The sequence below is a fragment of the Aethalodelphis obliquidens genome, unplaced genomic scaffold (assembly GCF_003676395.1).
Source record: "Aethalodelphis obliquidens isolate GAN/ISIS:26980383/991018 unplaced genomic scaffold, ASM367639v1 scaffold28, whole genome shotgun sequence".
Lineage (NCBI taxonomy): Eukaryota > Metazoa > Chordata > Mammalia > Artiodactyla > Delphinidae > Aethalodelphis > Aethalodelphis obliquidens.
Window position 1 is genome coordinate 18,491,296 of NW_020837972.1, and position 24,414 is coordinate 18,515,709.

Here is a 24,414-nt window from a genome sequence, read left to right on the forward strand (position 1 = left end):
CTACAGACTACATCGGGGCGCTTTTTCACCACAGGTCACACCGGGATCTAGGAAAACAACGGCAAGGCCTGCCCCGGGCAAGTCTCCGTCTCCAAAGCAGACGCCGTTGGCTTAAGCCAACCGTTTTGGCAAAACCTTGTCTGTGTGAAAGGTACAAAGCCAGGAAAGAAGGATGATGAGGAAACCAAGTCTGAGGGCCTGCTCGGGGATGTAACATCATAATCTAAAGTTATTCACATTTAAAAGTTTATTTTTTAAAAGTATATAACAAGTCTTGGACTTGAAACCAACCAGGAGACCCGTTATTTTATGTCCGCAACGTACGGCTTAGCACTTCCTACAGGACTCATTCTCTTGCCCTTGACTCATCCACAAGGTAGCTACTGGCCACGGGTGGCTGTTGAGCACTTGATCCACACTGTAAGGTACATCATGTTTCAAAGGCTTAGGATGAAAAAATAATGTAAAGTGTCTAATTAATAATCTGTCTACATTGATTACATGTTGTAAGCATAATAGCTTAGATGTATTGGGTTAAATAAAATACATTACAACGAATGTCCCCTGTTCCTTTTTATCCTTGTTCACGTGGCTACTAGAAAATTTAAAATACCCACGTGGTTCGCATTTGCGCCTTGCGTTTTTGGCTCTTATCCTGTTTCCATTGGAGCTGCTCCAGAGGGTCCTTCCTCCATCCTTGGTGGGTGAGATGTTTCCCTTCTGATGGAGCCACATGAGATCCCATTCTGAATCCACCCAGTGTGACCACAGACAGATCCCTTAACCTGTGCGAGCCTCGCCTTCGTCATCTGGAAAATGGGTATTATAATAGTGTCCACATCAGGGAGCTGTTATGAGGATTAAAAGAGGTGTTACGTGTAAAGTGCTTAGTGCCTTGCCTGCCATACTGCAAGCCTTCAATAAATAAATAAAACGTTATTTTTCATCTTGAACCCCCTTCCTTTCACCTACTCTTAAGTCTGACTCCTTTTACTTTCCTTCGGAGGTTGGTTTTCTCTCTGATCCCTCCTTGGTAGCACCTGGTCCTCTTTCCCTGTGAACGCTTCCATCTTCCAAGATGCTTGGTCTCCCCCAGTTCTCAAGGGAAAAGTACCTTTATTTGGACTTGTTTTACTACTTACCGTCCAATTTCTCTCCTTTCTTTTGCAACTCACATGAGTGCCTACATTCCGTTCCTCTACTTTTTTTTTTCAAGACTTCATTTTTTTTTTAGAGCAGTTTAGGTTCCCAGCAAAATTGAGGGGAAGGTACAGAGATTTCCCATGTGCCCCCTGCCCCCCACAGGCACAGCCTCGCCGTGATCAACATCCCCACCAGGTGGTACATTTGTTACAACTGATGAACCTACATGGACACATCATCATCACCCAACATGCGTGGTGTACAATTACAGTTCACTCTTGGTGTTGTCCGTTCTGTGAGTTTGGACGAATGTAGAATGACGTGTATCCACCATTATGGTCTCATACAGAGTATTTTCACTGCCCTAAACATCCTCTGTGCTCTACCTGTACATCACTCCCTACCCTCTAACCCCTGGCAATCACTGATCTTGTTACTGTCCCCATAGTTTTTCCTTTTCCAGAATGTCATAGAGTTGGAATCTTCCAGGGTATAGCCTTTTCAAATTGGCTTCTTTTACTTAGTAATATGCATTTAAGTTTCCTCCGCATCTTTTCATGGCCTGATAGCTTGGAAGCACTGAATAATATTCCATTGTCTGGACGTACCAGGGTTTATTTATCCATTCACCTACTGAAGGACATCTTGGTGGCTTCTAAGTTTGAAGGAATAAAGCTGCTATAAACATCCATGTGCAGGTTTTCACGTGAGCGTAAGTTTTCAACTCCTTTGGGTAAATATCACGGAGTGCGATCTCTGGATGGTGGGTTCGCTCCTCCACTTTTGATCCATCTACCCCCTTTCAGGATCCCTGGCAAACCCAGCTTCCGCTCAGCCCCTCGGGCCAAAACCATCTTAAAACGTAGCCAGTGACTTTTATCTCACGTGCCTCTTGCCCAGTCTCATCGTTCTCAACCTTTTAGAATAAAAAACAAAACAAAAAACAAACTTAGGGATGCTCTTTTTTTTACACGTACTTTTTATTACGGCAATCCAGCTTTCTCCCAAAGGGTGTCTGAGAGGTTGCAACTTCCTGGAGATGGGTGGTGGAGGCTGCCTCTATCTTCATCTCTAACCTCCTTGCATGTGGGACATGAGGACATTCCTGTTTGCAGATGGCTGTTTTTATTCTGGATGGAGCCCTTCCCAGTGGCCTGGAGGCAAGAGGTGCCCTGTGTGGGGGCAGAGCCCCATCCTGGGGCCCCTCCAGCCCACGGTCCCTGGAGAGAGCAAAATTAGCATCTCCAGTCCAATCATCTTCTTCTGCCACATGTGCTAAGCAATAAACAGCTCTCTGGGACCAAAATAAAAAGGTCTTTATGGAGAGAACAAACACGAGTAAATGCCAGAATGCAATTTAAATGAATAAATAAACCCAATTCCGAAAGCTGCAAGGCCACAGGATTACAGCAAGCCAGGCCAAGCCAGTTGGTTTCTCACGAGTTGGCTTCTTAATGTGAGGGAGAGAGAGCCGTCCAGGCCCTGTCAGCAAATCCCAACATCTCCAAGTCTGAGGGTCCCAGCCCCCTAAGAAATGAAAGCACACAGTGCCAGTTTTCTCAAGCAACAACTAGCCTCTCAAATTTTACATTTAGAAATAAAGGCAAGTTGAATCTCAGAGCCTCGGGGAAGTGGAGGCTGCAGGGGGGATGGGGGCCTGGAAGGTGATGCTGGCCCCGCCTTGGATATCCCCTGCCTGTACGGGGAGGGGGCCCTTTCTCGGTCTCCATTCACTCCATCAACATTTATTAAGCATTTTGGGTGGGGAGCAGTAGACAGGGAAACTCACAAGGATTAAACACCATCCTTGCCTTGCAGGAGCTCTCCGTCTGGAGAGAGAAGCAGACTCACCATCAGCTTCTAAGACGATCTCCCGAATGAGTGAGTGAGGTGGAGGTGGGGCGCGCTGGGAGAGAGGGTGAAGGGGCAGTGAAGACCACCCAAGTTCTGGGGGCCAGGTCGGAGCGTGGCCGGACTTGTGCTGTGAGAGAAGAGAGGCTGAGAGACACTTCCTGGGTAGGGAGGTGTTGGGGATATTGTGACATAAACCAAAGAGGCAGGATGTGGGTCTGGAGGGACTTTGATGCCATTTTAAGAAGCTGGCTCGGCATCTAGCAAGTGATGAGAGAGTCCCTGAAGGATGCGCCGTCCATCCTGGCATCTTCTATGAGTCACTTTGTGTGGTGGACGGTGAATTTGAGGGCTTGGTGACAGAGACTGCCAGCTGCCCCTATATCCCTGTGCTCCTTTCCTTCCTGGGTGCCCCCCCCAACAAGACTACATTTCCCAGAACCCTTTGCCCCATCAGTGGGGTCATGTGACTAGTTCTGGGCAAGAATGATGCCAGCACTTCCAGGCCTGGCCCCTAAAACGTCCCTAGAGAAGCTCCAAGCACTTTCCAGTCTCCCGGCTGAACACAGAAGATTCAGCAGAGGATGCTGGATGGAGCCACAATACTGAAGGCATCTGGGCCCCTAGCTCACGAGAGCAAAGACCAACCTATGTCCGCATGAGTGAGCAACACATTTTCATTGCTGTCAAACCACTTAGATTTTGAGATTGTTGTTGGAACAGTGAGCTAATCTCATATGTCATCTGATTCAACATCTGTGATTGAGACATAATAGGAGCCTAAGTCAGCGGGTGGAGACAGGGATGAGAAGCAGGCACAGATTAGGCAATAAAATGATCACCACCTGGTAATGAACGAGACACGGGACATGACAGAGAGGGGGCCGCATCTAGCGCGGGGCTGGCGGACTGAGAACCCAGGAGAAAGAAAAGTCTGGCCAAGGAAGGTGATGCGTGGAAATTCACACTTGGTGGATCTGCGGGAACCCGTGAGGGCGCCTTGGAGACCAAAGTGAGGCGTTTGTGCCAGATGTAGACAGATGGCAACTGGGGCCGAGAGAGAAGTTAGACAAGCATGGACGGTGCTTCAGAATGATTCCAGCCATCACAAGGGGTATTAGCAGACACCAGTTATTTTCCTCCACCTGGTCCAAAAAAAAAAAAAAAAATTACAAGGAATACTGTGAACAAAAAAGAAAATTCACACAGGGTCCCTAATCTCTAGAAGTTTAGATTCTTAAGAGTCGGAGTCGGTCTTTGGCAAAAACCCCACTTTGTTTCACCAACTAGAAAAACACGAGTTAAAAATGAATGTTCTCAGCTGAAGCAAAATTTTGAAGAGAGAAAAAGTCCAGAGCTCTTCCCCCAGCTCTTCAAACGCTCGCCTGGGGCACCTTTCCTAACCTGAGGGTGGGTAACAGATCCTCGACCAGCCGAGATCTGGGAAGTTGCTGGCGTGGTGGGCGTCTGGGCTGCCCTGCTCTAGCGCAGAAACAAAGTGGTAGTTTTTTGAGGGCGATGGGGCATCTTTGCCACTCCAGGCCATCAATTACACCTCTGGTTTGAACCTACAGTCTGGCTTTTCGGGGGGCGGTGGGAGCTGTGGCTGCCAGCACGAGGAGAAGCCCAGAATAATAGTATCTGTGTCTTTGCCCCAGACATCCCACCCACCCACACTGGGCCCTTGTGCTAGAGAATTGGAGCAAAACCGAGAGGCAAGGTCCCGGGCGTCGGGGGCCGCTCTGGACTCCCTGAAATCCTCACGCTATTTTTCAAACGCTGGGGGATTGGTTAAAATCCAAAGTCAGTTTTTCCAGGTTATGCTTTTCCCCCTCACTTTAACCTTATTCGTAACTCCACGGGCTTTTTAACCTTGTGTGGGTACGGGTGTGTGAGTGTGTGCATATATGCATGTGTGTGCATGCATGGGCAGGCCTGTCTGCACACACATATTACAGGGGAATCGGACAGAGAATAGGAACTTGGGAACTTAACACCATAGAGAATTGTAAGTAATGAATTCGTCTCAGTTTCCATGGCCCTCTGGCACTCACCAAGGATAAGTTGGATAAACTGGTTGAAGTCGACACTATATCATTCTGTAGTAAAGAGAAGTTGTGATGGGTTAACTGTGTCCCCCTCCCCAGGTTCATAGGTTGAAGTCCTAACCCCCAGCACCTCAGAATAGGACCTGATTTGGAAGTACGGTCTTTACAGATGCAATTAGTCAAGGTGAAGTTATACTGGAGTAGGGCGGTGCTAATCCAATATGACTGGTGTCCTTATAAACAGGGGAATTTGGACACAGACATGCAAACAGGGAGATGGCCCTGTGAAGGCTGAAGTTAGTTGCCACAAGCCCAGGAACTACCAGAAGCCAGGACAGGAGCCTGGCACCTCCAGTGGGAGCAGGGCCCTGCCAACACCTTGATCCTGGACCTCTAGCCTCCAGAACTGTGAGACGATAAATTTCTGTTATTTAAACCACTTAGTGTGTCATTGTGGCAGCGCTAGGAAACTAATACAGGAGTTATGATGTTGATGTTCAAAGGTGAATCATTAAAAAGGCATTTCTTGGGACTTCCCTAGTCGCTCAGTGATTAAGAATCCGCCCGCCAATGTAGGTGACACAGGTTCGAGCCCTGGTCGGGGAAGATCCCACATGCCACGGAGCAACTAAGCCCGTGCGCCACAACTACTGAGCCTGTGCTCTACAGCCGTGAGCCACAACTACTGAGCCCGCATGCCACAACTACTGAAGCCCACGCACCTAGAGCCCGTGCTCTGCAACAAGAGAAGCCCCCACAATGAGAAGCCTGCGCACCGCAACAAAGTAGCCCCCGCCCGCCACAACTAGAGAAAGCCTGCGTGCAGCAACGAAGACCCAATGCAGCCAAAAATAAATAAATTAATAAATTAATTTTTTTTAAAAAAAGGCATTTCTTGGGATGCATTTTATGTTTTTTTCTAACAGACTTACTTTCCTTTTTTGTTGATTGTTGGGTAAATGTAGACAAACGATGAATCTGCATTTCCTCACAACGCACTACAACTGTATCGTTTCTTCCTTCTTCTTTCCAGGGAAGAAGGAACTTTCTTTTATTTTTAATTTTTTTATTGAAGTATAGTTGATTTACAATATTGTGTTAGTTTCAGGTATACAGCAAAGTGACTCAGTTATACAGATATATTTTTTCAGATTATTTTCCATTATAGGTTATTGAATATAGGTCCCTGTGCTATACAGTTAATCCTTGTTTTTATATATAACAGTGTGTATCTGTTAATCCCAAACTCCTAATTTATGCCTCCTCCCTCCCTTTCCTGTTTGGTAACCATAAGTTTGTTTTCTATGTCTGTGAGTCTGTTTCTGTTTCGTAAATAGATTCATTTGTGTTATTTTTTAGATTCCACGTATAAGTGCTATCATATGATATTTGTCTTTGTCTGACTTAGTATGATGAACTCTAGATCCATCCATGTTGTTACAAATGGCAATATTTCATTTTTTATGGCTGAGTAATATTCCCTTGTATATATATAGCACATCTTCTTTATCCATTCATCTGTCAATGGACACTTAGGTTGCTTCTCAATCCTGTTATCTTTCATTTGATTTTTGAAAAAATTAAAACTAGAGATGATTAAGAAGATTTCAAGATGAATATAACAAAAGCCACATGCCTGCCACTGGCTTAAGAAAGAAAACATCACCAAACAAACAACTGAAATCCTGGTGTCTCACCAGAGTTAACAATTATCCTGAAATTGGTGTTAGTTGATCCTATGCATTTTTTTAAACATTTCTACCTATGGATGAATATCTCCTTAAACACTATACATTGTATGTGTTTAAGCATATATATATATATATACATATTATTATATATATACATATATAATATGTACATATATATGCTTATATATATATAGTACTGTATCCATTCTTCCATGACTTGTGTCTTTGACTCAGTATTGTCTTTGTAAGTTCATCCACGTTGATACATGTTATGTTAGTTCATTCATTTTCACTAAGTATAATAGCCCCTTGTTTGAACGTCGTATCAGGTATTTATCGATCCTCCTGTTGGCGGATCCTTAAGCCGTTCCCTGGTGTGGTTTACGGTGCTTTGGTTTGTTTTCCTATCGCGAACAAAGCTGCTAGGAATACTCGTATCCGTGTCTCCTTGTTTCTCCAGGGCAGTTATTTTTTTCAAAATGAGGGTGGTGCCCATTAGAGAGGATTGAAGTCAATTTAGTGAGCCCAAGTCCACTGTGCCATGAAGAAAGGGGACGAGGAAACAAAGTATTAGAGCGCATCACACATAGTAAGACTAAGCATGGATTCATGAAACTTTTATATCAGGAATGTGTGTGTATGTGAGTGTGTGTGTGTGTGTCTGTGTGTGCCGCCTGGTTTGAGATATAGAGTTTCCTAAATGTGGGTCATGATGAAAAGTTTGAGAAAAACTGCTGTCTTAGTTCAGGCTTCTATAACCAAATCGACTGATGTTACAGCTGTTGACACTGAGTCTTCTTAGTAACACACCTGAAGTCTTAAAGCTAATAGACTACAGAGAAGAGATTGTGAAGCTGAAGGGTTTGTCCTCAGAACCACATTTTGACCATCAAGACATAGTGCTTCATAGGGTTGCTTCCTGCTTTATAGGATTGAGGTGTTTGGGTTTTTGAAACATGATCAAGGAGAACAATGAGGCAAATGTGGGTTAACTATGTAGTTTGGACAGGGATAAAGAAAGTGTTCATGAACAGATGAATGGATAAAGAAGATATGGTATATATATACAGTGGAATACTACTCAGCCCTAAAAAAGAATGAAATAATGCCATTTGCAGCAACATGGGTGGATCTAGAGATGATCATACTAAGTGAAGTAAGTCAGACAGAGAAAGACAAATACCATATGATATCACTTATAGGTGGAATCTAACACCTGACACAAGTGAATTTATTTATGAAACAGGAACAGACCCACAGGCACAGAAAACAAATTTACGGTTACCGAAGGGGAAAGCGAGGTGGGAGAGGGATAAATTAGGAGTTTGGAATTAGCAGATGCAAATGACTGTATATAGAAGAGATAAAATACAGGGACTTGCTGTATAGCACAGGGAACCATATTCAGGATCTTGTAACAGCCTATAGGGAAAAGAAAAAAAAGAAAAGATAACAGGATTGAGAACCTGATGTTCATTTCTTTTCCGGCTGCCGAGTTGCCATTTTGCCTGCAGTTTGAGTCGTTTCTGCTGCATTCCAACCCTTATTAACTAAGAATTTGCTCCAACCCTTTATAAAATTTTAAGTTACAAACGCTGCGTGGAAGACCCAGCGAGCGCGGCAGCTCCACCGTGTTCAGTTCACTGTCTATGTTAAAATACAGTAATTTATAAGGGAAAATCTGCCGCACGCCCCTTGGCCCTGGGCCCATAACTAGGAAAGACTGCTCAGAAACATGCAGTCTTTAGTGCTTTTAATGGCCTAAGGAATGAAGAAAAGGAGAGGGGGCTGGGGGAGGGACCTCAACTTAAATTTACTATGACTCTGCCCCCACCCCTTTTCCCTCCAAGAAATTCTTTCCAGTTCTCTTGTAAAAGGCTTCATGGTGAACCAATGAATAGAGATCCCCGAGCAGGCTGGCCTTTATAAACAACACAACTAGGTACTGTGGAGTGAGTTACTGACCGAGCAGCTAAGGCACCTGAGAAAGGGAACAGGGAGGAAAGTGTGGCTCTAACTGGGTCTCCTTGGAGAGCAGATTAAGGCAGGAGGCATCACGTGATGCACTGACCCAGCTTGGGAGGATTCTGGAATGTTTCCAAGAACAGAAATAAGGCCCCACAAGTGTGGAAAACTAGGGGGTTAGAGAGTGGATGTAGGCAGGAACGATCTCGCTTTTGACCGGCCCCGTCTCTGCTCCCATCTTTCACTGGCTTCTCTGTGGTTGGCCAGAGCGACCCACAGGAGAGACCCCCATTGGTCTCTAGCACACATCTCTGAATGCTGGCCCTCCATCCTGCTTCTGTTGCCCAGTTTGGTAGACAGCAAAGTCAACCCTCATCTTACTGAAAATCTGCCTCTGTGGTCCTATCTTCCCAGGTGGGTGACGTGAGGAACCTCGACTCTCGGAGGCCCCGTCCTCGCAGGCACAGACCCTGAGACCCTGGGTTCTCGCCCCCGGTGACCTATCTCAGGCAAAATATTGATCATGCTGGAACTGTCACATCAGCTCTGGGACAAAAGCTTTGCCTCCATAACGGGTTGAACTGGTGCCACGACCTCCATCGAGGTAAGAGGCAGGAGAGGTTGGGGTCCCTAGAGAGGAAGGTGAGGTGGACACGCAGAGCATGGAAATGGCTAAGAAAGGAGATTTGAGACAGAGTGCCCCGCCCTGGCAGGATGACCTTGGCCAAGTATAACCTTGGGCCTTTACGGTACGCCGTGCCTCCCTTCCCCTCCTCTGTATGTTGGGACAATAATAGTACCCATCTCAGGGGCCGAAGAGGATTAAGTGAGATCTCGGACTTGAAGCCCTGAGCAGAGCACCGGGCTGTAAACAGGTGTTCAGTAAACACCAGCTTCATTATCGTTGGAAGAGAACAGAGGGGGCCCAGTGACTGGGGAGAGGCTGGGCAGCACCAGGGCCAGCAGGGAGTGTGCCCCTCACACTTGAGTCTGCGCCCTGAGGCGGGAGTGGGGCGTGCCGTTTCTCTCTGCATCCTCTTTCCCCTTCGACACAGACCAGTGTCTGACACACACTCAAGCTGCATCACTTTGGGCTCATTCCAGAGCTTACCTCCCAGGAGAATCCAACTCCCTGAGCACCGGCATAAAATAAAAAGGTCTAGGTCTTTCTTTCTGCACATCCTTCATCTCGAGAGCGGACGCGCTAATGTTTCCTCCACTGAGCAGCCCAGGTTGCCCTCTAACCCTCTGTATGTGTTCCTGATGGGCTGTGTTTGGGTGGATGTGAGACTCAAAGAATCCAGCTATCAAATTGCTGAAGTACTGAGTAGGGCTGGGAGGCAGGGGAAGGAGGTAGGTGGGGCAGAAGTCAAAGGTGCCACCATTTCTCAGCCACTAGAGCGATTAATGTTAAAAAGATGTGAGCAGCTGGAACGCCTGTTCTCAGCTGGTCGGGATGCAGTCCCGCTGGTAGGCGTTCACCCAAGAGAAATGGAAACATATCCACACAAAGGCTTACACCTTTACGCCTAATAGCGCCACACTGGAAACAACCCAAATGTCCACAAGTCGGGACCCACTTAAACTAAAAAAGTATTCATTGATTATCTGAAATTCAAATTGAACCGGGCGTCCTGTATTATCTGGCAACCTTCCTTCAGAGGCACCCACGGGACCGTTGCCAGGAGGTGGTATTGGGGATGAGGGGAGGACCCACAGCAACACATTAAACACGATGTAGGGTTAATATTTGTTGGGCATTTAGTCTCTACAGTTTGTTCTCTTGGTTAAGAACAGGGGCTGCTTAGCTTGGAATCCCAGCTCTGCAGCATTCAAGCTGTGTGACCTTTTGGTGCCTCTGTCTCCCCATCTGTGAAATGGGTGTAACCTTAGCCTCACAGGATTGTTTTGAGGTTTAAATGAATTGATACAGGTCGAGCACTTGGAATCATGCTTTACACGTAAAAAGTGCTCAAAAAGTTCAGCTACTATTATGGTTGTTGTCAGTTTCTCGTTAGCCGAAGAAAACCAGTATCAATAAAAGTTGCTTGAAGTCATCTCCTTCAGCCAGGAACCAAATTTAATAGAGAAGAGCAGAGGAGGGGGATTTTTGCCTGGGACTTTATGTTGGAAAATGAAACAAGGTGATAAACGTTTATCAGATAATAATTGTACTAATGCACTAAGACTTAAAAATAACAAAGGAGAGGGCTTCCCTGGTTGCGCAGTGGTTGAGAGTCCACCTGCTGATGCAGGGAACACGGGTTCGTGCCGCGGAGCGGCTGGGCCCGTGAGCCATGGCCGCTGAGCCTGCGCGTCCGGAGCCTGTGCTCCGCAATGGGAGAGGCCACCAACAGTGAGATGCCCGCGTACCGCAAAAAAACAAAAAAAACAAAGGATAACTCTACAGGGGTTTGGGAGCGGGTATGATTTTTCTGGCAAAATCACGTGGGGGCAGAATAACATGTCCTTCCCTTCAGCAGCCTCCCAGCTGGTCCCGCTCCCCCACCAGCTACCTCTCCTCTCCTTGAAGTGTGCATCGCCACTGCAGCCCCAGTGCCTTGTAAAACACAATCACTCGTGTCCTTCTCGTCCTCAGAGGCCTTCGGAGCCACTGGCCTACAGGAAAAAAGTCCAACCCCTAGCATAACTCACGGGACCACAGTCTTGACGAGAAGAGATAACAAGCGAGACAACAAACCAAAGTGACAGAAAGTGATCTGGGTAAGAGAAGGGGACGTTTTAAGAAAAGGGAAACTACGATGACTATTTAAAACAGTGTTTTGGCGGGACTTCCCTGGCAGTCCAGTGGTTAGGACTCAGTGCTTTCACTGCTGTGGCCTGGGTTCAATCCCTGGTCGGGGAACTAAGATCCGGCAAGTTGCGCGGTGTGGCCAAAAATAGAAAAAAATTTAAATAAAAACCAGTGTTTTGGAGAAATCAAAGGAGAGACAGCATCTGAGACAGAGAATGAACAAGGGTTTGCCCAGATTGCAGAAGGAAAAGATAAACAGATAAGAGGATGTCGGTAGAGATGGATGACAGGATCTAAGTAACTGGCAAACGTACGGCCGCCAACAAAATCACATATGTTGGTCAAAAATGGTCATTGAAAGAAAATCTCATTATGTTTGAAAATAGAAATAATATTCTAAAATCACAGTTTACATACAGACAAAAGCTGGGAACTGGCAGCAGAAAGTGGAAACTAGTTTAATGTTCTTCGTCTCGTTTTACAGAGACCGTTTCATTCCTGATCTTGATAATTACAGAGAGACTTGAATCCTCTTTATTTAAAGGCTGACATTAGTGTAACCAAAACCGTTTGACATCTTTCACATCACTAGAGGGAAAAAGAAGACAGTAGTATCCGTAGATAAAGGGTATTAAAGAGTAGAAATTGCAAGGCTGACTGAAACAGAACCTAAAACAAGAGGAGAGAAGGGAGATAGTGTGTATTCGTTGTAAAAATAAACACAAGTTGGTTCAGCCACACAAAGACAGACGCTGATTCAAGAAACGAAATCCAACTGCACGCCATATACAAGGGACACGGTGAGGTTAGAAATACAGCGCGACAAAAATGTGAGGGGGGCTTCCCTGGTGGCGCGGTGGTTGAGAGTCCGCCTGCCGATGCAGGGGACACGGGTTCGTGCCCAGGTCCGGGAGGATCCCACATGCCGCGGAGCGGCTGGCCCTGTGAGCCGTGGCCGCTGAGCCTGCGCGTCCGGAGCCTGTGCTCCGCAACGGGAGAGGCCGCAACAGTGAGAGGCCCGCGTACCGCAAAAAACAAAAAAAAAAAAAAAAAAAGAAAGAGAGAAAAAGAAATGTGAGGGGAAAAATGCAGAAGAGAGAACAGGATTGGGAGAGATGGAGGGACACAAAGCAAGTAAAGCAGACGAGGCACTGAATTCTTCGGAGGAGGGAGACTTTTCAAGGGCAAAGCCTCAGGTCGGTCCCTCCATATTGATAAAATCTCTTAGCACCAAATAACCCAGCTTTGGGTCGCACTGCTGAGAAGATAAAGCTGAAACCAGCCTGAAATTTGATCTCCATCCTTTCCTTTCCCTCACCCTCCCCCACCCCCCCCCCCCCCCCAATTCCCTGGTCCTCCGTTCTGACAGTGAGCTAAATATTTTTCAAGTCTTTTACTCAGAGACCCCTCTTTCCCTCTCTCCAAGGAGCTGATATTCAGAAATCATTCCAGGCATTTGGAATTCAGAATATAAACATCTCCGAGGCAGCCCCAGGCCCCAAACTCCCCAACACGCCTTGTTTTCTCCCTGACACCTGTTTTCATGGTTCACTCCTGTTTTCCCCAAGCTGTTGGCTCTCGTCCTGTCCCAGGCATGTCATGCTTATTCATGAAGAGGCAGCTTTCTCTGGGGATCAGAAATAAATTCATCCTTGTGTGCATTGTAGGAAACCAGCCAACACACCATTTGGGGATTCGAGAATGCTGAAGTGTTCAGCGGTACAGCCTTCTTTCACAACAGCCAAAAAGTGGAAACAACCCACATGTCCATTGACGGATGGATGGATAAACAAAATGTGGTCCATGCCTGCAGTGGAATATGATTCAGCCGTAAAAAGGGCTGAAGCCCTGACACGTGCTACAATACGGATGAACCTTGAAAACATCGTGTCCTGTGAAAGAAGGCAGACCCAAAAGGACAGAAACTGTATGATTCTATTTACATAAAATACCCCAAATATGTAAATTCATAGAGACAGAAAGTAGATTAGAGGTTGCCGAGGGCTGGGGGAGGGCAAAATGGGGAGTTATTGCTTAATGGGGACAGAGTTTCTGTTTGCGATGATGACAAAAAGAAATAGACGGTGGTGATGGTTACACGACAGGTGGATGTGTGAATGCCATTGAACTGCACACCTAGAAAGGATTTACAAGGTAAATGTTATGTCATGTGTATTTTATGACAATTTTTTTAAATGGGAAGAAAAGTGGCCTTTCTGCTCTTGGTGTATGGAACTCCCCTCTCCACACTGGGGACGGCCCTCAAGGAAGCTGGGTGGACAGTGTGTAGTTGTGACGGACATTCTATCAGCCCTCCACCCCCCCAACCCCTGCCCCAGGCACCCCTTTGATGGGCATCTGCATGGGAAGGACCCCTTCCCCCTTCCTCCCTCCCTCCCTCCTTCACGCTCTACTTTCTCACTTCTGTCCCTCCCCTTCTAATGTTTTTCTTCCCAATATTCAGTTGAGAAAATGTAACATCTACCCAAGTGGTGCCCGTCCTCACACACAGAGTGATGCTTTATCGAGCCCTCCCTGTGTGGCTGCTGCTCACTGGGCACAGTGAACACATTTAGCCTCCCAGCAGCCCTCATGGTAGGTACCGTCATTGCTCCCATTTCACAGATGAGAACACTGAGGCTCAGAGTCAGCCAGGAAGTGGAGGCGCTGGCACGTGAACCTTGCTGTCAGGCTGCTGTGCCTTCTCCTGATCCCTGTCCCTTTCTGGTCCCTACATTAGTGGGTATAGATTCACCACAGACCTATGGAGACCAAGTGAGAGCACGCTGTTCATGGCGTGCTTTTCCCACTAGGCTCTGAACAGAGGCAGCCTTTTCTGATCTCCCTTCACTTCATTTCCTCCCGGGAATGTCTGAAGGCACTGAAGGAGAGCAGAACCCCTTTCCTCTACCCCTCGAGTGTAAACATTTCAGCACCATGCTGCCAGAGGAGGAAAAAAAAAATCCCCACCTCCTGTTAAAAAACCAGAAAACCAGGCTGTGGAGAATCAAAGGGAGCTTTGTACCGGGAGCCACCGTGGAGAGGGGAGATGGGGGCCCTTCCAGGGCCAACCTCACCCTACCCCCGCCCCCGTAAGACTGGAATCACAGCCTGATGGCTCAGGAGAACAGGCAGGACCAAAGCCGGGATCAACTGTGGATCCAGCTCTGAGCACTGAGATGGGTCTCTCCTCGCAGGCAGGGCTGAGGTTGCCAGCTAGGGCAGGGGGCTTGGGTTCTGCTACAAGGGGTCGAACTTGCTTAACTGGGGCCCCCAGAACAGTGAGTCTCCCCTTAATTCTGTGGTGACAGCTCCCCTCACCCCACCCCATCCCCTGCCTGCTTCTTTATCTCAGGCGGCTTGAAAACAAAACAATTTTCATGTTAAGAACTAGAGGCCTGTGAAACTTTGGTGGCGGAGGGAAAGTGGGCACATTTAGTCAAACCTATAGGAAGGGGCTTCGGGGCTTTCAAGAGGCTGGAAATCACCATTGACTCTTCTGTCCCCCTAACCACCTTCATGGAGGTCTCTTCACAGTATAGACAGAGAAGGGTGTGGTGGGCTGGGCTCTGGGTAATTCTGTAGGCACCGTGCTCACGACTCTGGGAATTTAACACCAGGCACATAAGGCGCTCTCATTATGAACGTTCCCCGAAGATTCGAATGAAGTAGGGGACACAGGACACCACCAAGTCATGCTCAGCTCCCAGGGGACTGATCACAAGCTAGCATCGTGCTTCAAAGATGACCGTACACGCCGTGTGAGTGCCCACCAAGTGCCAGGCACTTACAATTATTAGAAGTCGATTCATCCCCACTACAGACCAAGGAGGCAGGCACTGTGAGCGCCCATTTTACAGATGAGGAAACTGAGGCACAGAAAGGTTAAGTAACTTGCCCAAGGACACACAGATAGTAAGCCGTAGATATGAGATTCAAAACCAGGCAGTCTGGGAGCCCGTGCACGAAAATCCTGCATTACACATGTGCCCAAAATATTGATGCTTTCAGCCAGAGGAAAGCATGGAGAAGCACACGCCCCTGGGCAGACAGACAGACATGCAAGCACACACACTAATAAAAGATTCCTTCCTTGGACAACCTGCATGGCAGGAGCCCAGAGATTCTGCTGTTGCTGTTTGTTTTTTCATTTTATTATGACTTTTAATTTTAGCATAGGTTAAGACTCACAAGAAGTTGCTAAAAAAAAAAAAAAAAGTACAGAGTCCTGCCTGCTCTCCTGAATCCCATGTACCCTTCACCCAGCTTCCCCCAGTGCTGACCTCTGACACCCAGAGCACGTGTCAAGGTAGGGAATCCACACAAGGAAGATGCTATGAACTCTGGCAGAGACCTTACTCGGATTTTAGTTTTTAGAGGAGTGAAAACATAGTAAAATAGCTCAGCCTTTTGGTTTGAACTGAGGAGGCTGGACTCACCGAGGGCGGCAATCTGAAAGGATTTTAAGATTTAGCATCTCTACAGGTGTCATTTCACAGAGCACCCCGCAGCGGGCTCAAGGCTGGGAAAACAGGCCAAGTCTGCCCTTCCCTGGTCCAGACACTCAAATCCCAGACTGGAAGGGGAGGGGGTGCCAAGGGCCTCAGGGCAGCAGGGAGCAGACCCCGCTCAGGATTCGAACCTGCTTCCTGCCTACAGTCTGTTCAGGGCATCCCCACAGCAGTGGAATAAGAGCCTGGGAGGAGAGCGAGGGCCAGGAGGTGGCAGCTGGAGGTGGGGCGATTCCAAGGGCCCAGAGCTTCACCTGCTGCCTCCAAACCCCGGCCCGGAGCTGTGAGCAAAGGATCAATCTAGGCGGAGGAGGCGCGCCCTGGGGGCAGAGCTGCAGCCTCAGCCGTTTCCTCCGGATTAAACCTCGGAAGGAGCTTTTTAAAAGGGGAAGCGTCATCTACATATAATGAAACGCACAGATCTGCGTTTGACACTCGTCTACACCTGCATCACTAACATCCCAGTCAAGATCTAGAACATCCCGTCCCCCACCCCCGCAGAGAGAGTCCAGCCTCTTCCGCTTAATCCCCCCAGAGGTAACCGCTAGGCTGACCTCCCTCACCTAAGCCAGGTCTCCTCCGCTCTAGAATTGCCCATGAATGGAATCACGTGGTGGTTTTGCATCCGGCTTCTCTCCCTGCGCCTCGTGAACCGGGCACTCGTCCGCGCCGTGTGCCTGCAGCTCCTCTGGGTCACGGGCTAAGGCCTTCATTGTGTGGACACACCGCCCGTGGTTTACCCACCCACCTGCTGATGGATATTTGGGTAGTTTCCAGATTCAGCCTGTTACAAAGAAAGCTGCTGTAAACATTCACACACAGAGCTTCGCGTGCACATCCGCGCTCCGTCCTCTCGGGTGATTACCTGGGAGTGGAGCTTCGGGGCTCGGGGGAGGAGTGTGTTGAACTTTACGGAGAGCACTTTGGAGGGAGCTGCTCTTAGGATCGCTGCCGCTGCTCTAAGCCACCCCATTCGTGGTCGCTTGTCCCAGAAGCCCCAGCAGCCCCAGGAAAACGAATACAGCCGACCTTTCCAAGGAAAACCGAGGCCCAGGACAGGACGTGACTGGCATGGAGTGTTCCTCTTACAGCTCGAGTGAGGACAAGTCCGCGTTTCAGCCCTTCACACAGACCTGGGGGAAATGCAGACCCGCCCTGGGCCTCGCGGAGGGTGTCTGGGCGATCGGCCAGCCGCTTTCCCTCCCGGCTCAGCCACAAGCTTCTATCAAGCGCTACTCTGTGCTCCATCTGAGCCGCTGAGCCCTCGGGAGGGATGGGGAACGTCGATTCAGGTATCAACAAACCTTTTGGAGCAACTCTCTGAGCCTCCGGTGATGCAGAGGTGAATAAACTACTGTTTTGTCCTGTAGAGCCGGTAGTCTGATGGGCAAAACAGTCGTAAAGAGACAACGAGAGTGAGGACACTGAGTTCTAAGCACCGTAAGGAGGGTGGGTCCTCACTGAGGTCGGGGAGACAGGGGCCGTCGAGGTGACAGGGGGAGGGAAGTGGTCTCTGGGCTGAACCTTAAAAGACCAGCACCGATTAGCCAGGTGGGTGTTGGGGGAAGGGACTGCCAAGATGGGGAAGAGCCTGTGCAAAGGCCCAGAGGCTCGCCCAGGGGACTGTGAGAGGAAATAACAAGCAATGGGCCAGCGGAGGCCAGATCACGCAAGGCCTCACCTGTCATGCCGTGGAGGTGAGACCCTGAAAGCCACGGGGGAACTTTGAAGACTTTAAGGAGGAAACTGACATGCATAGATTTGCTCTCTAAAAAAAGAAAATCACTACAACACAAAACAAAACACCAGGATGACAGAGTAGAGGGTGGCAGTATAGGGTAGTGGTTAGAGCGTAGGCCTGGGAAACAGCCTGGGTTCACATCCTGGCTCTGCCCCTTGTTATGTGGTCTTGGGCGAGTTTACTCTCTGTGCCTAAGTTTCCTTCCCTGTAAAATGGGGATAAAATTAGTCTCTACGTTATAAGGTTTTGAGGGGGCTTAGAAGAGTTAAAACCTGAAAGGGGGCTTCCCTGGTGGCGCAGTGGTTGAGAGTCTGCCTGCCGAAGCAGGGGACACGGGTTCGTGCCCCGGTCCGGGAGGATCCCACACGCCGCGGAGCGGCTGGGCCCGTGAGCCATGGCCGCTGAGCCTGCGCGTCCGGAGCCTGTGCTCCGCAACGGGAGAGGCCACGGCAGTGAGAGGCCTGCGTACCGCAGAGAGAAAACAAAAACAAAAACAACAACAACAACAACAACAAAACCTGGAAGGTTTAGCAGCCACCTGGCACACGGTAAGAGGTGAATAACGGGAACTATTTTAGGGAGGGGAGTTGGGGTCATCATCCAGGTGGTGTGTGAGGGCTGGAGCTAAAGCAGAGGGTGGGTGTGCAGAGGAGGGCGCCTGGACCTGGTCTGGGATGCCCCTGACCTAGGAGGCCAAGGGGAGAGACAGGCGCGGGGTCTCCCTGTCGGTGGCCACACTGCCTCCCCGCCTGATCCCAGAAGGTCTGTACGGAGCTCCAACTTCCACGTGTGCCAGATTCCGTGAAACCTTGGGCAGAAATTTATCGCAAAACCAAGAACCAAAAAAAATAAAGTCATCAGAATCACCCCCTCCCCATTCTCAGGAGCGAGCAGACCCCGCCTCCAGCGAGTAGGAGCCCAGTGGTGATCCAGGGCCCCCTCCAGCCTGTTGGCTCTGCAGAATCCTAACACATCCCAGCCCAGTGTCGGCTGCCTCCGCGTGGGCCTCACGTGGGCAAACAGACGGGTTTGGAAGAGTGGGCTGGCCGGGTTGAAGGGATGTTCAGCCCTTCTTTCTCCCGCGTGGGGACTGGGAAGGGGAGACGGTGCAGGGAAGGTGGGTTCCCACGCGGAGAAATAAGGATACAAAGATACGGCCATTATCTCCGCCCTCCCCCCCGCCCCCACCGACCACGTCCCATCCTCCAGGAGTTCCTGGACCAGGCTTCTGGGAACCAAACAGAGTAAGCACAGCCTCCGTATTGATTCCATCACAGAGAAACAGAGGTAGTTCCTTCTGTGTGGAATCTCAGAAGCACGAGGTCCGCTTTCTTGAAATCATGACCCATCATCTCTGTCACTGAGACCCTGGGGCAAGTCGTGTTTCCGTGATGCTTGGGGATTTGCATTTCTTGGGGCTGGCCTGTGCACTGGGGCCGTGGTGGGTGGGTAGGGCTGTCCTGTGCTCCTGGGGACAGGAGAATGGCTGGAACGTCCACGTCCTGAACCTGCCGGCAAGAAGAATCTTTGTTTTATCTGCTTCAACGAAGCCCTCGTGAAGAAAGTCCTTAAGCTCTTTCCAAACTGCCGTCTTAGCTCAGGACCCATCCCTCTACCTCCTCTGTGTGACGTTTTCCCTATTAAGGGATTTCTGATGATTTTTCCCTTGTGAACGTCTTCAGAGGGGTTCCCTATTTTATGAATTATGTTGGTGTGTGTGTGTCCATATTCCTTCCAACGGTGTGTCTGTAGAGCTCGCCAGTTGTAGAGGGGGAGCTCAGATCTCTCTGGGTCACCAATAACAATATTAATAATGAGGGCACCGGCTTGGAGATGCTCCGAGGAGAACCTTCCCAACATCCCCACTGACGCCCCCCCTCCCAAGCCACCCCAATAAATCTTAAGCATCAACAGTCTGCTTTGCTGTGTGTGGTAGGATGAATAAAGGCCCCGCAAAGACAGCCACATCCTAATTCCCAGAAACGGATCAGCAGGAGGGCCGGGTGGCTGGCGCGGCTTTGAGCAAAGGCCAGAGCTGTAGCCTCCGTCAGAGCACGAGGGCGGGGCCAGATCCTGCAGGGTCTTCTGGGCGTAGTAGTGACATTGGTATCGCCTCTGAGCAGAGCAGTGTAACCCTGGTGCTTCACATAAGTCCAGGCCGCTGGCCGTGTGGCAAATGTTTAAGCAGATAAATGTATGTTTGGGCAAATAGGACATTGTGTTCAAACGCCAGTCTGCAAAGGCGGCAGGAGACGGGAGGGGTTTCTTCCTTTTCCTGCCCCTCCTAAGGCCCCGTGTTAGCCTCTTAGGACGGCTAAGTTACAACGAGGCAGCTTAACACAAAATTTATTTTCTCACAGTCCCAAAAGCTAGAAGTCTGAAATCAAGGTAGTGGGTAGGGCCACTCCCTCTGGCCTCCAGGGAAGGATCTGTCCCAGGCCTCTCCCCCAGCTTCTGGTGGCACTGGCCATCCTCGGGCCCCTCGGCCGGTAGGCGCGTCACTCCGGTCTCTGCCCCCATCTGCACACGGCCTCCTCCTCTGTATGTCTGTCTTCTGACCTTCTCCTGAACACGCCTGACATTAGGGTTAGGCCCACCCCACTCCAGGGCGACCTCGTCTTTGCTTGATCACATCTGCAAGACCCTATTTCCAAATAAGGTCACACTCGCAGGTCCCTGGGGTTAGGACCTTTCTCTGGGGGGACACAATTCAATCCACTACAGGGCTCTTCTTTGCCTATTACTTGTCTCCCTCTGTGTGCACGTGTATGTGCATGTGTGTGAGTGTGTACTAACTCATGGGGAATTCATCTCACCAGCTTACACTTCCAAGAACCTCAATGTTTTGTTTTTGTGTTTGTTTTTTTGGCCATGCCGTGCGGCATGCAGCATCTTAGTTCCCCGACCAGGGATCAAACCTGTGCCCCCTGCAGATTCCTAACCGCTGGACCGCCAGGCAACTCCCCAGAACCTCAGTGTTTAATTGGGCTGCGCTTCTCAGACGCCCCGGCCACAGGAGCTCACACTCGTGGATGCTGTCCAGGCTGCCAGCCGCATCACGGGGCCCTTCCTTGGCATCTCATCCCGTGGCCCGGAGTGCGCCGGGCCACCCGACCTCTCCCGGTCTGAGAGCCACGGCTCCGGGTTTCTTTTTGTTCATTCCTTTCCCGGAAGGCACCAAGCCCATACTTGCTATCCTCAGGCAGGGCTCAGAGAGCATCTCTCTGGTGCTCCAAAGAGCTCCTTTCCCCACCAGCTCCACAAAGGGAGGATTCAGAGCTGTGGAGGTAACCAGACAGGTGGAGTGTGTGATCAGGCTGTGGGTAGGAGAATGGACCAGTTCACAGGGCGGATGGAAATGAGGTCAGATCTGCAGAAACCAGAGGAGTGGAGAACAGGGAGCCGGGATAGTGGTTCCCCAGGGCCTCCGGGACACGGCCTCCCCTGGGAGGACAGGGACCCAGCCCACGCCAGGGCTCCGCACCACGGAACAAAAGGAACAGAGCTTCAGGACTCACAACCGGGGGCCTCACAGCTGATGGGGAGGCCCGGGAATGCTGCGGTGAGTTCTGAGGGCACCCGCTTCCTTCTTCCCCAGAAGTTAGTGGAGATAAAAGGCTTAACCCCCCTCCTCAATTAATAAAGACCCTCTTTGATGATTATCTTCAAGGATCCAGACACTCCCTTGCACCATGACTGCTATAGACTGAACGTTTGTGTCCCCCCAATGTTCATAGGCTGGAACCCTAACCCCCAATGTGATGGTGTTAGGAGCGGAGTCTTTGGGGTGATTAGGTCATGAGCTCTTCGCTTTGGAACATTGTGGTGCTTTCCTATTCTAACTCTGGGCTTTGGCCAATAGAAATGAGGTAGATATGATAGTGAAGCAGTTCCCGGGCCAGACCTCAAGGGGTCTTGCAGGTTTCCACTTGCAGGACATGCCCAGGCTAGCCCACCAAGGTCAACTCCCCACCAAGGTCAACTCAGAGCAGCCAGTGGCCACCTGACCTCCAGACACGTGAGCGAGCCCAGCCAAGTCACTCAGCTGGCCCCTCTCTGAGGTACTGTGACTGATGGTTACGTGGCCCAGTAATTCATCAGCAGATGACCCCGCAAGACGACAAGACCCAAAACAGCCCGCCCCCTTCCCCATCGCCTCGTCCTCCATGGTGTCAGAAATGGAAAAAGAGATCAGGAAGAAGAAAGGGGAAAAAAAACAAATGAAGGGTTAATCAAGATGACATATTATATGACACCATTTACATTTTACCAAGCTGTCAGTCTCTCTGCCTTGAGACAAAACGATGAATCTTAGTTCATCTTTAGGCAAAAGTGGTCAGTGACGATAAAAGTCCATAAGGAGGGTTCTCTGGGGTTACTGACTGGGAGGGGGCTTGAGGGAGCCCTCGGGGTGACATCTTCTACATCTGGACCTGGCCGGCGGTCACGGAGTGTACACATATGTAAGAATGCACAGAGCTGGACCTTTGAGATGTGTGCTCCCTACATGTGAAAACTGTACCCCAGTAAAAATGAAGATGCAGAGAAATGATGCTCTCTACACTCGGAGCCCATGGAAGAGCACACATTAATAAATGCTTTAATAAGGAAAGGAATTGAAGGCTGCTCGCTGCTTCCTGGGGTTGCCTGAGGGGTGAGCTCTGGGGCCTCTGAGCCTCCGGGTGCCCTTTCTGGCTCCCCTGAGCAAGTGTGTCCTCAATTCCTCAGGTTTGTCCCAGGAGGAAAAATACCCTGTGAGTCGGCCCTGTCGACTCAGCAAAGCCCTCTCCCCGGCACCGGCCACCTCATTTTACCCTCTTCCTCGACCACGAGCAGGTGGGACAATGGTTCCTCTTGTATCTGTGCCCAGCAGCGAGGCCACACCCTCCGTGGACTTGGGGGTCCAGCCCAGCTTCTCCTGACTGAGTTCAGAGACGCCACGGCGGGGGAGTCCCTCAGCCAAGCAATTCACCTCCTGCCCAAGAGGATATCCAAGTGTCCCGCCCACCTCTGTCATGCCTCTGTCACTTGGCCTCCATCACTGTAGTGCCCTAGAGCATCTGTTACCCCTACCCTCCAGTTAGGACTGCTGAGTGGTGTAATTTCCAGAACGGATGGTGCTGGAGAAGGCTCGTGCCACGGCGTGGGTTTGTGACCCCCTCTCCTGGGGTGCCCACGGCAGCTGGGGTCCCCAAGTGGCCTGCCTGTGTCCATGTATCAGGGTCACGTGCTTTCCTTCAGCCCAGGTGGGACTGAGAGGCAGTGGCCATGTCGGGATACCCGCCTGTACCTCCAAACTCCAGTTGAGCCTCCCCCTTGGTGGTGGAAATCTTGGGGTTCACCCTAAGGCAGGTTGAAAAGGACCCTCTGGAAGGCATGCTCAGTGTCCCCTCGCCTCCCAGCCTGGAGCCAGGCGTGAAGAGTGATGGCAGTCAGAGTGGCACCTGCTGCCGAGCTGACTCTGAACTTGAACTAGTTTGAAATCCAGCTTGTAAATCTCCCGCTCAGGCTGGGGGACTCGCTTTCAGGTCGGGGTGCAGAGTTCGCAGGAGAGGCCCGGGGTTCCCAGCACAATGCGGCATTGACAGGGCCGCATCGGGAGTGCGTGTGGACCCGGGGACCTGGTGCTGTGGACGGTGCCAGAGGGAGGGCGCCGGACATCTGGAAAGTGTCAGGTTTAATGCACGAAGCCACGGGCCCAGGTCAGCTAAAAGTATATGTTTGCTTCCAGCCGCAGCTGTGCAAACTCCCGCCGCTTGGCTCTGCTGGGCTCATGTCAAGTTCCCTCAGAGACAGTGGTCCCTTTGTCAGGTTCCATCCCAATCCCCCTTGTCAAAGTCACTGGCCTGCCCCGGGGCCCCGGCCGCAAACAGCTGCAGGGCAGCTTCTGTCTGAGGCTGCATTCATTCCGCCTCGAGAAGGAAAATATTGTAATTTAGGGGTGCACGTCTGCAGCTCTTCCACCAGACATCACCCCTCCCCGCCCCCAGAAACCTCCGTGTCCCGGCTGACTTGCACCCAGCCCCTCGGGTGCTGCTAGCGTGTTGCAGACAGCACAGAGCACATCCGACTCCACCCCTGGGGACTGGGTCCTTTGGTTCTTCATGGCTGTTGCTGGGGAGATCCTTTCCCTGTGGATGGCGTTTGGGAGGGTGATGGGAACACAGCAGTGTGTGTGTGTGTGTGTGTGTGTGTGTGTGTGTGTGTCTGTGGACCACATTCATGCATGAGAGGTGGGGATAGATTAGATGCCACCTGCAGACAGCCAGTGTCTTAGCCTGGGTTCAGTCCTAAAGCAGAGCTTCAGGCTTGCAAGAAGGTGGTTTGTTTGCAACTGTGGTCCCAGAGAACAGAACTGAGGGAGAAGGGCAGGAGGGGTCCCGTCCTTATCAGCCGGAGTTCTGTCCTGTAGGACATTCTTACGAGAGGCAGCCTCACAACTGTCCCCCGGGAGGATGGGAAGGGGCAGCGCTCCTGCATCAGCATCTGTCCCCACTGGTGACCCCGTGGATCTGAATGCCCCACACTCTCGGGTTTCAAATGCGCAAGGGCCAGGCAGGTCCCTACACGTGTGAGAAACCCCAGGGAAGCATCCAGACGTCTGAGCAGTGCCCCGAGGTCAGAGCAGCCCCACTGCGCCTGCGCGGAGCTGGGCGGAGCCTGCGAGGTGATGCGGTGGGTCGAGGTGTCGGGAGGTGCAGAGAAGAGG

At 50.3% G+C, this 24,414-nt stretch overlaps 1 long non-coding RNA gene across 1 annotated transcript in view; it reads left to right on the forward strand.

The window, feature by feature from the left end:
- The window catches only part of LOC113629967 (uncharacterized), a 152,395-nt gene extending 136,852 nt beyond the window's left edge, over positions 1-15,543 (forward strand). Inside the window, exons 2-4 of the long non-coding RNA XR_003436768.1 lie at positions 2,962-3,024; positions 9,113-9,302; positions 13,121-15,543. This is a non-coding gene — a long non-coding RNA (uncharacterized LOC113629967). The remainder of the gene's footprint in view (positions 1-2,961; positions 3,025-9,112; positions 9,303-13,120) is intronic.
- The last annotated feature ends 8,871 nt before the right edge of the window (positions 15,544-24,414 follow it).